This window comes from Rhinopithecus bieti, unplaced genomic scaffold (genome assembly GCF_001698545.2).
Source record: "Rhinopithecus bieti isolate Rb0 unplaced genomic scaffold, ASM169854v2 scaffold_29388, whole genome shotgun sequence".
Lineage (NCBI taxonomy): Eukaryota > Metazoa > Chordata > Mammalia > Primates > Cercopithecidae > Rhinopithecus > Rhinopithecus bieti.
This window is the reverse complement of record NW_016813389.1, coordinates 2,355,883-2,365,712: the sequence shown is the minus strand read 5'-3', so window position 1 is coordinate 2,365,712 and position 9,830 is coordinate 2,355,883. Positions and strand designations below refer to the sequence as shown.

General features: G+C 50.9%; 1 protein-coding gene across 1 annotated transcript in view; it reads right to left on the bottom strand.

Moving 5' to 3' along the window:
• Positions 1 to 562: 562 nt before the first annotated feature.
• The window catches only part of NCS1 (neuronal calcium sensor 1), a 38,963-nt gene continuing 29,695 nt past the window's right edge, over positions 563 to 9,830 (bottom strand). The window contains exon 8 of the mRNA XM_017848352.1: positions 563 to 4,866. The gene's annotated coding sequence lies outside the window, so the exon portion shown is untranslated. The remainder of the gene's footprint in view (positions 4,867 to 9,830) is intronic.

Below are 9,830 nucleotides of genomic sequence, written 5' to 3'. Positions count from 1 at the left end.
TAAACCCGGGAGGCGGAGCTTGCAGTGAGCTGAGATCCGGCCACTGCACTCCAGCCTAGGCGACAGAGCGAGACTCCGTCTCAAAAAAAAAAAAAAGTATACCCAAGGTTCTCACTTTGCACTTTTTTTTTTTTTTTTTTTTTTGAGACGGAGTCTCACTCTTGTCACCCAGGCTGAAGTACAATAGTGCAGTCTCGGCTCACTCCAACCTCCACCTCCCGGGTTCAAGTGATTCTCCTGCCTCAGCCTCCCAAGTAGGTGGGATTATAGGCACCTGCCACCACACCCAGCTAATTTTTGTATTTTAGTAGAGACAGGGTTTCACCATGTTGGCCAAGCTGGTCTCTAACTCCAGACCTCAGGTGATGCGCCCAACTTGGCCTCCCAAAGTGCTGGGATTACAGGTGTGAGCCACTGTGCCCAGCCTACACATTCTTTCTCTTCAGGAAACTGAGAAGACAATACCCAAAGCCAGAGAAAGGGTGTCACAAGGGGAAGAAACCTAAAACGAAACGGAAAAGAAAGAATGGAAACAGACGAAGCAACAGGCCCACACAGGGAGGCGAGGACAAGTCCAGGAAGCGTGTTTAATTGGCGTGACATGGACGACATACAGTAGGAACTTGGGGAGGCTGGGGCATGCTACACGGCCCCTGTCCACCCCTAGGCCTTGCCTTGACCTGGCCCCAGAGACACACACCGGCAGGTTCAGACAGGACAGCACCCCAAAAAGAGACTCAAAGGGGGCTGGGAAGGCAAGCAGGAAAGAAAATAACCACAGCCAGAAGACACTGCCTTTTGTTTGTTTTTGCAAGCATTACACCAATTTCTCTCCCAAGTGGCAGGCTCCAGGTGGGAGGCAGCAGCAGTCCAAACCGCTACCCCTGGGCACCAGCCTCTGCCTTTTCGACGGGCTTTGATGATGACACTCACATTCGGGTCTCACCAGGCCCCTGCGAGGCAGGCCCAGCAGAAACTCTTGCTCCCATCCAAGGGATGGGGAAACTGAGACCCAGTGAGCAGAAGTGACTTGTGCAAAGTCCTGGAGGAAGCCGGCCACTGAGTCAGGCTGGGAGTGAGGTGGGCCTCCCTCGGGCCAGGGACCACTGCAGAAACAGGGACAACGGGGGACTGTGCAGGCTGGGGAGGGCGACTCACGGCTACACCATCCTGGAGAAGGGGCAGAGCCTGAGCCTGGATGCTAAGATGCCAAGACAGAAGATGGGACCAGCTGTTTATTCAACAAAAGCCTTTTATTCATTCAAAAATTAACCATTGGGTTTTTTCCGCAGATATTAAAAAAAAAAAGGCGGGGGGCGGGGGGGCAAGGCTTCCCATCACAGTGCCCTTAAGTTAATTCACTTGCTATCCAGGGATGGCCTAGCAGAGGGGTGTCTGGGAAACGTTGCCAGAAATGTGGTGGCCCACGGCCTCTGAGGACTCACAGCTCCCTCCTCACCTCCCCACTCCAGCCTCCCTCCCGACCACCCATCCGGTGGGGTGGGGTTGCAGCCCCAGGTGCGTTGGCGGCTCACCAGCACCAGGGGGCGCGCCGCGCTTCCTTAGATCCCTTAAAATCAAATGCTGAAACCGCGCTGGGGACAGGGTGACTTTCTGCCTGGCGGGCAGGGAATGGAGGCTTTTCCCAGAGAGAAGCTGCCTTTCCAGGAAGGGATCCCAGGCATCCTGACCTCCCCACCAACCCCCTCCCAAAAGAGACAAAGTTCCTGAAACCCCAGGTGCACTTGTCTAGGAAATGGGCTGTCAAATTGAAAAGCATTTCAGGGGAAGAGATGTCAGTACAGAGGATGACACGTATGCTTGTCTTGATGTTATTTTAAACGTGGCCTGCTTAGATCACGGAAAATCGGAACATTCTTCTAAGTCAGCATCAACACAAAGTGAGGAGCAGACGCAACGAGGAAGACGCCAGGCCGTGGCCGACTGGCTGCCTGGGGCTGGTGCCTGCCCTGGCCCCAGTGTGAGGCTCTGCAGAGGGACTATGGGCGTGCCCTCTGCATCAGAGCATCTGAAAAGGAGCCGCATTGGGTGGCAAACGCCGCTGTGGAGAGGCGCACGGGCTGCTCAGGAGGCACCTGGCTTAGGATTCTGCAGCATCACTGCAGCTAGAGGCCTGGGGAGAGGAAGGGGCAGAGATCAGTCCCTGCTGGGCAACCTCCAGTGAAAATGGCCAGTGTCCAGCGCCCCACCAGGGCCGGGAAGGGTGGCCCTTCCGGCGGCTCTGGGCTGGCTCGGGGTGTGGGCCCACTGGCACGCTGGGCTGCGGTCCACAAGGATACCGTCTGCTAAGGCCAGAAGCCACACCTGTGGCTTCAAACCAAAAGGCCAAAGGGCAGGATGATGGAGGAAGGCCGGACACACTGAAGGGGTCCACATGCTTAACCCCAGACACCCTCAGCCACAGGCCAAGCTGTACAACAGTGTCAGTCCCATTGGACCAGAGAGGCAAATCGAGCCTCAGGCAGAGGCCAAAGAAAAGTAATTGGACCTGGGAAAGACCTCCTTCATCCTCTCAGCCCCGAGTCACCATGTTCATCCCCTGCCCCAGACCCCAGGTCAGAGCCCAGATGAGAAACTTCAGCCATTGGTGCTGAGTCCCAGGTAGCCCAGGCCAGTGGCTGAGCAGGGAGCCGACCGGCAGGGGCCTCAAAGAATCTGCCCTTCAAAGTGGCCTGTGAAGGTGGAACCACTGACCCCATCCCTGCAGGATGTTGGTGGGGGAGGGGGGTTAGAGTGGGGCCAGCATGCAGCCCTAGGGGGCTGAAGGGGTGATGCTGGGGTTGGCTGAATGCTCCAGCCAAGGGGAACAGCCACGCAGCCCCACATAGCAACGTCGCTCCAGTGGAGGCCTTCCTCGGGCTGGAGGCCTGCTTGCTGAGGGTGGAAACCGAGGACCTAAGTGTCCCCTCTAAAACATGGGATGATAGGCTGTTGACTTTGCAAAGCAGCAGCAAGAATTCTAGACCCAGGCCTGGCCCTGACAGTCTGAGAAGCGGCTTCTTACCTCAAGCCTTCCCTGGGCAAGGACTCCTTCTGGGCCCCAAAGGGAGCTCAAGGGCCTGGGGGGGACCAGGAAATGCTGCGGGAAGGGACAAGGTGTGCCATATGACACATCTATCTGTTGGAACAGACCCCACACACCAGCAGCCACGCAATAGGAGCTGTGCTGTGACTCAGACAGTCCCTGAGGCTGTTGGGGTCGAGCAAACTTAACCACACAATCACCAGCCACAGGAAACTGAACCCCAGGCCTAGAATGACACCATGTCAGCATGGAAAAGGGCCTTCAAGACCAACCAGCCCAGGCCTCCTCGCTCTGCAGACGGGGCAACTGAGACCCAGAGAGGGCAGGAGGCTGCCCACAATCAAAGAGCAAAGGCCGGACCTCGGGCTCCTACCTCTGACCCAGGGTGGCCTCACATTTCTGGGGATGGTCCTGGGAATGCGCCTGCCTCAGTGGCAGGCAGAGCTGGAAGCCTCCGTTAAGACATGTGGGCCACAGCCACAGGAGTAGGGACTACTTTGATGGGATTGCCCGGAACTCTTCTCTCCTTTCCTCCCTCCCAGCCTTTGAGCCAAGAGAGGGCCAGGGAAGGACGCCATGCAGTTTACTGGAAAAAGCAGATAGGAAGGCGGGAAGGCAGAGCAGGAGAGAGGCATGAACTATTTTCAAATCCCTCCCCAGCCCAAGTAGGTGGGCGTCCCCTTTATTTCTGCTAACTTAACTTCAAAGACCACCTCTCCCGACTCTGCCTGGGTACCCAATGCCCCTTCTTCTGGCTCCCAGCCTTAGGCGCTCTGTTTTCCATGCTGCGGCAAACACCAAAGCAAGAGTTGAAAAACCTAAAGATGTCCCCTGTTCATCCTCGGAAAAAATGTTATGGACCCAGAGGAGAACAAGGATGGGGGGACGGAGGCAAAGGGGTTCGGCAGGAGGCATTCGGGCTGGAGGGAACAGTGCATTAGCCATTTAGGAATTTCCACCTCTCCCCTCTCCAAAAATCAAACACAGTATCTGAAAAAAAAAATTTTTTTGGCTTCTTGGCCGCTGCAGGCCACCATCCTCCCAAGTCAGCGTGGGCAGGTGGGTCAGGGCGTGCACATGTAAACGGTGGGCCCGCAGCCCTGGGAGCTCAGGACACACCAGGCAGCAGCAACAGTTAACAACCAATAAATAAAAGATATCAATTATATATGTATATATATATATAAAAAAAAAAAAACCTCACTTTCCCCACAAAAAGCACAATACTGCTATCACAAAAAAATCATCATCCTCATAATTAATCATCCTAGCCACGCAGGTGGTTTTGCTGCTAAAAGATGGGACGACAAATAACGTTGACCAGGCAGAACCCCCAGACACCCTCAGCCCACCTACAGCCTCTCCGGCTGCCGAAGGACGAGGGACGAGGGCAAGGCAGAGTTCTCTGAGGTCCCCAGGCCTTCGCCCCATCTGTCAGTCTGTGTCTTCTAGGACAGAAGGTAGTTGTTTTTTTTCTTTTGAAACGTCTGTTCAAAATAAAAAACAAAAGCACACGCGCAAGAGAGCAGGAGGAATGGAGAGGCTGCCTGCGAGGCAGCCAAGTCCTTGGTTTTGCAGAGGGCTGTAGCCTTTTCCGTTTCGTGTTGTCGTTTTCCGGACAAGCAGAGGTTGCTGGCAATTGGAGCCGGTGGCTTCAGGCGGGGGATGGGTGCAGGACGGGGAAAGGAGAGCCGGGGCCTCCCGGGTCAAGGGCAGCCGGCTGTGTGTGGACACGGAAGAAGGCTGGGTGGACGCACGGGGTTGGTATCGGGGCTGAGGTGGCCTCATGGCACAGAAGGAGGTGAGTGGTTCCCAGGCATCTGGAAGACACAAGGAGGCAAGATGGGTTAAGATCCAGCTACAGGGGATACGAGTTAAGGTCTGGCCACAGAGGATAGGCACGTGGAGCTGGCAGGAAGGTCGATGGAGGGTAAGGCGGCATTCTATGTCAGAAGTCCTAAAAATGTGCATAACATCTGAGGCACCCATTGGGTTCTTCTTCTTCTTCTTTTTTTTTTTTTTGAGAAGGGAGTCTCGCTCTGTCCGCCCAGGCTGGAGTGCAGTGGCCGGATCTCAGCTCACTGAAGCTCCGCCCTCCCGGGTTTACACCATTCTCGGTCGCCTCAGCTTCTCCGAGTAGTCTGGGACTACAGCGCCCGCCACCTGCCTGGCTAATTTTTTTTTGGTATTTTTTTTAGTAGAGATGGGGTTTTCATCCTGTTAGCCAGGATGGTCTCGAGTCTCCCTGACCTCGTGATCCGCCGTCTTGGCCTCCCAAAGTGCTGGGATTACAGGCTGAGCCACCGCGCCCGGCCTTAATTTTTTTTTTGTTTTTTTTTGAGTTTGGAGTCTCACTCGTCACCCAGGCTGGATGCAGTGCACCAATCTCGGCTCACTGCAAACTCCGGCCTCCCGGGTTCAAGTGATTCCCCTGCCTCAGCCTCCCAAGTAGCTGGGATTACAGGCGCCTGCCACCATGCCTGGCTAATTTTTTTTTTTCTGTATTTTTTAGTAGAGACAGGGTTTCACCATCTTGGCCAGGCTGGTCTCGAACTCCTGACCTCATGATCCACCCGCCTCAGCTTCCCAAAGTGCTGGGATTACAGGTGTGAGGCACTGTGCCCACTCTATATTTATCCTTAATAAATAAATGTTTACCACTGCATCATCTGTAATAGCAGAAAACAGTAAACAAAAATGGAAGCAGAGACAATAATCTAAGTGTCCAGTATCAGGGGAGTGGTAGAATACATTCGGACATACCCACAGGATAAAACAGTTTACAAGCCATTAAAAACAACTTATAGAACAGTCAATAAACGCATGAAAAGATGTCCAACATCCCTGGTCATTAGGGAAACACACATTAAAACCACAGGGAGGGCCAGGAGCAGTGGCTCAAACCTGTAAATCCAGCACTTTGAGAGGCCGAGGCAGGAGGATCGCTTGAGGCCAGGAGCTGAGGACCATCCTGGCCAACACAGTGAAACCTGGTCTCTACCAAAAATACAAAAATTAGCCGGGTATGGTGGCACGCATCTGTAATTCCAGCTGCTTGGGAGGCTCAGGCAGGAGAATGACTTGAACCTGGGAGGCGGAGGTTGCAGTGAGCCAAGATTGCATCACTGCACTCCAGCCTGGGAGACGGAGTGGGACCCTGTCTCAAACAACAACAACAACAACAACAAAAACCACAGTGAGGCAACGACTTCACACCTGCTAGGATAGCTATCCTTTTTTTTTTTTTCATGGAAAATAACAAGTGTTGGCAAGGATGTGGGGAAACCTGAACCTCTGTCCATTGCTGGTGGGAATGCAAAATGCTGTCACTACTTTGGAGCTCACTTTGGTGGTTCCTCAAAAAGTTACACATAGAGTTAACCATATGAGCCAGCAACTCCACTCCTAGGTATATACCCAAAGAACCCAAAATCGATACTCAGGCCAGGTGAGGTGGCTCACGCCTGTAATCCCAACCCTTTGGGAAGCCAAGGTAGGCAGATCACCTGAGTTCAAGAGTTCGAAACCAGCCTGGCCAACATGGTGAAACCCCGTCTCTACTAAAAATACAAAAATTAGCTGGGCGTGGTGGTGCGTGCCTGTAGTCCCAGCTACTCGGGAGGCTGAGGCAGGAGAATCGCTTGAATCTGGGAGGCAGAGGTTGCTGTGAGCCGAGATCACGCCATTCATTCCAGCCTGGGCAGCAAGAGTGAGACCCCATCTCAAAAGAAAAAAACAAAAAAAACAAACATAAATAATAAATAAAATTTAAAAGGTTTTTTTTTTTGAGATAAAATCTCACTTTGTCACCCAGGCTGGAGTGCAGTGGTGCAATCTCAGCTTACTGCAGCCTCAACCTCCCTGGTTCAAGCAATCCTGCTGCCTTAGCACCCCTGAGTAAGTAGGACTACAGGCACGTGCCACCACGCCCAGCTCATTTTTGTATTTTTGGTAGAGACAGGGTTTCACCATGTTGCCGAGGTTGGTCTTGAACTCTCGGACTCAAGTGATCCACATGCCTCGACCTCCCAAAGCACTAGGATTACAGGTGTCAGCCATTGCACGTAGCCTAAATACATTTAAGAGACCTATCAACCAATTGCAATGGGTAGACTTTATTCTGAGTCTGATTTCAGTTTAAAAAAAAAAAAAAAAAAGGTGAGATAACAGAAAACTAGAATAGCAACTAGAGATCAGAGGATATTAAGGAATTATTGATTTTTTTTGCTTTATGAATTTTTTAAAGAATCTTTATCTTTTAGAAATACACTTTGTTTTTTGTTGTTGTTGTTGTTTTTTTGTTTTTTGAGACGGAGTCTCGCTCTGTCACCCAGGCTGGAGTGCAGTGACCAGACCTCAGCTCACTGCAAGCTCCGCCTCCCGGGTTCACGCCATTCTCCTGCCTCAGCCTCCCGAGTAGCTGGGACTACAGGTGCTGCCACCTTGCCCGGCTAGTTTTTTGTATTTTAGTAGAGACGGGGTTTCACCGTGTTAGCCAGGATGGTCTCGATCTCCTGACCTCGTGATCCGCCCGTCTCGGCCTCCCAAAGTGCTGGGATTACAGGCTTGAGCCACCGCGCCCGGCCTTAGAAATACACTTTGAAATGGATTAAGTATGATGATGTCTTGAATTTGCTTCAAAATAACAGGAGTGGGGGTGGGAGGGGGAGGGCACAGATGGTACAGGACTGGCAGGGAACTGGGGATTCGGAAGCTGAGTGATGGGTACAAAACATTACACTTTTTTTTTTTTTTTTAAAGAGATAGAGTCTCACACTGTCACCTAGGCAGGAGTGTAATGGTACAATCCTAGTTCACTGTAGCCTTTAACTCCTGAGCTCAAGCGATCCTCCTGCCTCAGCTTCCTGAGTAGCTGGGACTACAGGTATGTGCCACCACACCTGGCTAATTTTTATACTTTTTGTAGAGACAGTCTCTCTGTGTTGCCTCGGCTGGACTCGAACTTCTGGCCTAAAGCAATCCTCCCACTTTGGCCTCCCAAAGCACTGGGATTATAGGTGTGAGTGACCACTTGCACCCGGCCAGCATTACACTATTCTCTCTACCACTGTGTATGAATGTTTCCATAATAGATAATTTGTTTTGTTTTTCAGACAGAGTCTCACTCTGTCGCCCAGGTTGGAGTGCAGTGGAATGATTTCGGCTGCAACCTCCGCCTCCCAGGTTCAAACAATTATCCTGCCTCAGCCTCCCAAATAGCTGGGATTACAGGTGCCCACCACCACATCTGGCTGATTTTTATATTTTTTGTAGAGATGGGGTTTCACCATGTTGCCCAGGCTGGTCTTGAACTCCTAACCTCAAGTGATCCACTTGCCTCAGCCTCCTAAAGTGCTGGGGTTATAGGCATGAGCCACTGTGCCTGGCTCATAATAGATAATTTTTTAACATCTTCCCCAAATTTCCAAAAATCTGAGTGTCCAACACGGTGGAACTGGTTAAATTATGGCCCAGCCATGTGATGGAGCATTATGCAGCTATGAAAAATGATGGCTCAACATTTAGTGATGTGGAAAATAAACCTCATCTCAGTTTCTGAATAAGTCAATGACTTACATAACTGCAAGTGATCTAGGAATTATGAGCTATCAGGAACCTGAGGAGGCAAATAAATCATTAAAATGATAGAACACAAATTGGATATAATTACTACAGCGTAGGCACAAGGAACAGCCCTATAGAAGAAAGAAGTCCATTTCCCAGCAGAGCTAATAGAAAGGGGGATTACATCACAGGAAGGCTCTTGTCACTTTGACAAGCTTGTCATGGAAATAACATGACGTGGTGATTTGCAAAAGGGGACTGTGAAAAATTAGACAATGGATCAGCATTCACCATGGGATGTGTCAGGGTACATGTCAAGCATTTCTATGATGGAAATATTGGCCGGGCACAGTGGCCCATGCCTGTAATCCCAGGACTTTGAGAGGCCAAGGCGGGTGGATCACAAGGTCAGGAGTTCAAGACCAGCCTGTCCAACATGGTGAAACCCCATCTCTACTAAAAGTACAAAAATGTGCCAGGCGTGGTGGCGAGCACCTATAATCCCAGCTACTTGGGAGGCTGAGGCACAAGAATTGTTTGAACCCAGGAGACAGAGGTTGCAGTAAGCTGAGATCACGCCACTGCACTCCAGCCTGGGAGACTCCATCTTGGAAAAAAAAGAAAGAAAGAAATATTAATAACAGTGATAGTTCGTTTATAAATTGGTTTTAATTATATATTTCTGTGTGACTCAGTTTACTGCGTGTGAAGTTTTGTAAGTGTTCAATTATTTTAAAATCACTCTGGACACTAAAATGCTCACTGTGATTATATCTGAGTCATATATAAGGTGGTTTTAAAATAAACTTTTAATTGAGGTTTTCTCATAAAGCATATTTTCTAATGTCTCTTCAGTGAAAAAGGATTTCTTGTGAAAAATAATAATAATAATAATAGACGCTTCAAAACAGTGTAGGCTTGGCCAGGCATGGTGGCTCATGCCTGTAGTTCCAGCACTTTGGGAGGCTGAGGTGGGTGAATCACCTAAGGTCAGGAGTTCAAGACCAGCCTGGCCAACTTGGTGAAACCCTATCTTTACTAAAAATACAAAAAGTAGCCAGGCGCTGTGGTGGCAGGCGCCTATAGTCCCAGCTACTTGGGAAGCTGAGGGAGAATTGCTTGAACCCAGGAGGCAGAGGCTGCACTGAGCCGAGATCCCATCACTGCACTCTAGCCTGGGTGATGGAGTGAGACCCTGAGACCCTGTCTCAAAAAAAAA